Here is a 5070-nt window from a genome sequence, read left to right as displayed (position 1 = left end):
TAAAGAAAAAGGGTCCGATCTTATGGTAAACATATATATTTTTAGTTGAGAAGGGCCAACCCCGCTATTACCAATCAATTTATGAGCACCTGGCGCTAACATGAATCTCATTGTTGCTAGCGTAAGCTACTCCGCCCATGTCATCGACAAACATGCTTAATTACTTTTGCCACGTTTTTGCGGTCAGCTGCTGAGTTCTGCTGGAAGGTCCTCCATATGAAGGAAGTGGCAGATGCCATTGTTTGCTTGCTATGTTGGGCACCGATATCTCTGTTGAAACGGGCACCGCCGGGGGTGTTTGAGGCCCTGTTGGTGACAGCGTAATCTACTGCGTGGGTTTTTTGGGTGAATATCGCAAGGATAATTAGTAGAGAGGCAAGGAAGGAAATCATCTTAGCCATTGCTTTAATTTGCGCCGAGGTAGTAGTGATACGGTCTCTAAGAAGACAATCATACATATATATAGTTTTTCCATTATTCCATATACATAATAAAATAGTGACACTGGACTAATTAGTCAGTTGATTATTGCCATAAATAAAATAAAAAGACCAAGTCAGGTGAGTGCGAGTTGACTATTGCCATAAATAAAATAAAAAGACCAAGTCAAGTGAGTGCGAGATGAGGTTTTTCCTTCTCCAATTTAGTTTCTTCCCTGTTTTAGCAACTTTTTCTTTAGAAGACATTTGTTTCTTAAATTATCACATTTGCAGATTATTTGTTCTTATCAATGAAATATTCAGACCTTAGGCCTTTTCCCAAATGTTGTTTTAGTTTTTGGTACACTCATTAAAGAAATCAAAGGGCAGTGCACAAAGCATTCCGCATTAGCGTAATCTGGGAAGGGCAACACTCTAACGGTGTGGGGTGTGATGTAGACAGCCTATCATAATGCAAGCATTAGTGGGTGATTCCACGGCTCGAACCCGTGACCTGTAATTACTACAATTTATATTGCATTGACTGTTGTTAGCGTCTTTTGGTTCTCTTTTGAGGTAGCACATTGTCTCATCGTGAGTGCAAATCTCTTTGGAATCTCTCTTTGCTTACTGTACTAAATTAAAATGATACACATATAGTGCAATCATCAATGTAATAGACAAATATATATATGCATAAAAACAGTGCAAGCTTATGTATATGTTTATTAGCAATGTAAAATATATATACTATCACTACCCAATGCATAAATCTTTATAATTATACACAATTACATACACATAGATACACTATAATCCAAAGTGTTGGGCCTGTGCCCAGCACGGGCATACACCATCTAGTATCAATATAATGTATAATTGAAAATGTAATTGTTAGTAAATATAGACCATAGACGGTCAAATTTAATTAAGGTAAAAAGCACAAACATACATAATACGAAAGGCAACGATGATAACATAATCTTCATGACATGTTGTTAATCCAATACATCACCTTATTAAATAAGTACATAACCACAAGCATTTATTCTGTTTCTTCTCATACATCATCCCATATTTACTCATGTAAGCATAGAAGCATTAAGCAGGTTAATACTTAGCCTTGTAATCAGAAAAAAGCTGGTCAGGTGTCTTGCCAAGCAATTGAACAAAGAAATTGTTACTATAGTCAGTTCTCATCTTCTTATTCATCTCTGGCACAAATCCATTTCTCAAACCATTATAGTAATCCAAATAACGAGCTGTGACAGAATAGCCTTCATCCCATCAATGGCGGATCTAGAATTTTTACTGGGATCTAAAATTTTTACTGAGGAGGTTCGAAAAATAAAAATATAGTGACTGGGATTTGAAATTAGAAACTCAAGTGAATTTTGAACACCCTAGACCACTGAACCAACCTCTTTTCTTGTTTTTAGGGTGTTCAAAATCCATATATGTACATAAAAAAATGAAAAAATACCTTATATATATGGTGTAATTTTTTGCCGAGGGTGTTCGGGTGAACACCCTCGGCGGGCCCTAGATCCACCCCTGCATCCATCGGGTGCACCGGAAATAATCTTAAATCCCATCGGTGCCTTGCCGTTCGCGCCCCAGTTACTACTCGCATAGCCAACCTTTAGTCTCACGTAATACGCAATCCCTTCTATTAATCCACCTAGAACACTGACAAATTTCGATTTTAGAATTAGTGAATTCTGTTATTTATATGGGTCGAATTAATAAATGGGTTAGAGTGACGACTCGTGGTACTCATAATTGTTTTTCACAACCCAACCCGTACTACTTTATTTATTTTTTAAAGAAATTTATTTAATTACCAAACTAAATTAATAAAAACTTTCCTTTTTATTTATTCTGTCTATATCAATAAATCGACAAAAAACTCTATTTTTCTATATTTTAAGATGTTTTTAATGGGTCAATTTGAGGGATAAAATTCACAAATTTTTGTTAGTCCATGCAGTTGAAAGCAGGCATTGTCACGGAGTATAAAATTTCAGAGGTAAAAATGAAAAATATTATCATGGAGTTTTACTTATTGAATTTGAAACTTCATGATAATTCTTTATTTTACAGTTATATGCCTAGAAAAATGGTTAGCATGCACTATTACAACCAATTTTGGGTTATGTCTGTGGTCCAAACTAGCGGCCAAGGGGCTAAATGATTGGCTAACTTGGGCCATACCTAAACGGCTAAACGACTCGTTAAATATGTCAGCCCCAAATCCCAACCCCCTTGAATCTGAACGGGTGGGCGAACGCTAAACTTGACACGTCTACCCACACATAGTCCTAGCTAGACACCGTGCATTCTGTGAACCCACTGCGTCTAGTTTAAATCCGCCACTGTCCTGGAGTCGATGAGTTGCCAGCCCACTGCCAAATATGAGTTGCCTCATGGAATATGATTCCAGTGAGCTCGGTTTTTATGTTGGGTGCTGCTAAATAGCAAAACCCATTTTGTCAAAATTGTCAAAAATGGGGATAGGGCCATGTAAAATGACTAGAATATCCCTACCCCACAAGGATCCAAAACAACCAACTTCTCTCCATATTTTCCCTCTAATGTAGTGTAATGATTAAAGTAGGGCACACTTAAACATTATTGGCAATATCTAAATAAGATGCATACACCTACACTTATACATACACCTATATATTCTACATAATTATACAGTGGGCCAACCTAAATAATATACACAGCTTTTTTTTTCCTTTCATTATACGATGGGCCAACCTAAACAGTATACACAGATTTTTTTCTTTCATTATACAGTGGGCCAACCTAAACAATATACTAAGCCTTAATCCTTTTTCCCCTTTTTTTTTCTTGTTAGATATATTTACCCACTAAACCAGTTAGTAAAAATTATATACAAGAATAACATATCTTTTTAAAAGTAGCAAATATAGGACATTTTATAACAAATATAGCAATCTGAAAAGAACAAAATAAATACAATAATAAACCCTGATTAAAGCCAACCTTCTCCATTAATTAATGAAATCTATTTTTATTAATACAATTTTACTCATTTACTCTTTTCTCTCACTTCCACAATGATCTCTTCCCCCCCCCAGTCCCCCCCCCTCTCATTTTATAAAAAAAATTCTTCAAACTTTATTTTTATGCTGACAGTTTTCTTAAAAGAAACATTTAGTATATTTCAAATATATTATACTATAACTATTTTATATTATGTTAATATTGCATCAATATATTATCTGTATTAAGTTCATACATTTATTATTCAAAATATATGAATTGTCTATATCCAATGTTAATATTCATCAATAATATATATTGTTCATACATTTATTATACCAAATATACGAATTGTATTTACAGTATAAATTTAATTACAACAATATATATTTCACATATAATACTGTTAAAAATTTAAATTTTCAAAGGTTAAAAACATTATAAACAAAAAAATTATTCTAAATAGAATCCGTAACACACAGAAATAATGTGTATTAATCAAATTTAAATTCAAAGAAAAGAAAATAAATATGGTCTCGATTAGTCCACACCTTTTCTTTGGAAATAAAACAAATTGACTTTGCCCTTAAAATTAGCATTATTTAATTCCTACGTTTTAGGCATGGATTATGGTATTTGTTCTAGGTGTTGTCGTGCTTAGTTTTAGGAGATCTTTTTAAAGGTTTATGCTATTTAGGTAGTTTGCTTTGACTATTTCCTTTACTGAAAATTTAAAATGGAATATTTCTCTAAAAAAAACATTTGATCAAATATTCAATTGCAAAAAATGTAACCATAGCAATCATCGTAGACAATTAGATTTAGCTATGTGTTTATAAACTAGTGCTGGTCATTGATCATGTAAATATCCTTATCTATAATTCTATTCAATTTTAATCATATATAATTTTAGCATTTATCAAAAGAGAAAAATGCTATAACAATTAGAGTTTAATTTATTAATAGAAGTCCACACATACAATGTTATTTCTGGGCGGTTATTTAAATAAATAACCAATGATGTCTAAGACCAGATTTCGAGAAATTAACGACGATTATTAGAGAAAAAAAAACTCCCTCCCTTATATGTAGAAATTGAGAGATATTGAGATTACAAATTTCTATGTATTTCATTGAAAGAGAAGAGCACCTTTGCTTAGAAATAAAAGAATAAATATTTAATCCTATAACAATTTTGTCCAAATTCTATTTGCTAGAATATAACTAATTTTATGAGAGTGCAACAAACCTATATTTTGCATATTTCCTATTAAACATTGAAAAAGTGATTTATTTTACCATTTTGCTCTATTAAAAAAGGCAATTAAATAAATTTCCGTTCCAGGAAATGACGTAAGCTATTGCAGCAAAATTGGTCAAGGTCCGCGTTTACAAGCCTTAGGTCCCGAGTTCAACTCTAGGTGTGCGCATATTCGTGATTTTTCTTTTTTCATTTTTTCTTTCACTTAGATGATCATTAAACAAATCAAGTACCAATGTACTTTATCCCATTTTATCTAAATTCTATTGCCTAGCCTATAATTAATTGCATTCCCTTAGAATATAATTAAAAGTGAGTTATCCTTGTTGATCAAGTATATTTGATACAATGTTGGGAAATTTTTGATATTGGGCT

This window comes from Lycium ferocissimum, chromosome 7 (assembly GCF_029784015.1).
Source record: "Lycium ferocissimum isolate CSIRO_LF1 chromosome 7, AGI_CSIRO_Lferr_CH_V1, whole genome shotgun sequence".
NCBI lineage: Eukaryota > Viridiplantae > Streptophyta > Magnoliopsida > Solanales > Solanaceae > Lycium > Lycium ferocissimum.
The sequence above is the reverse complement of the archived record's forward strand: the minus strand, read 5'-3'. Positions refer to the sequence as shown.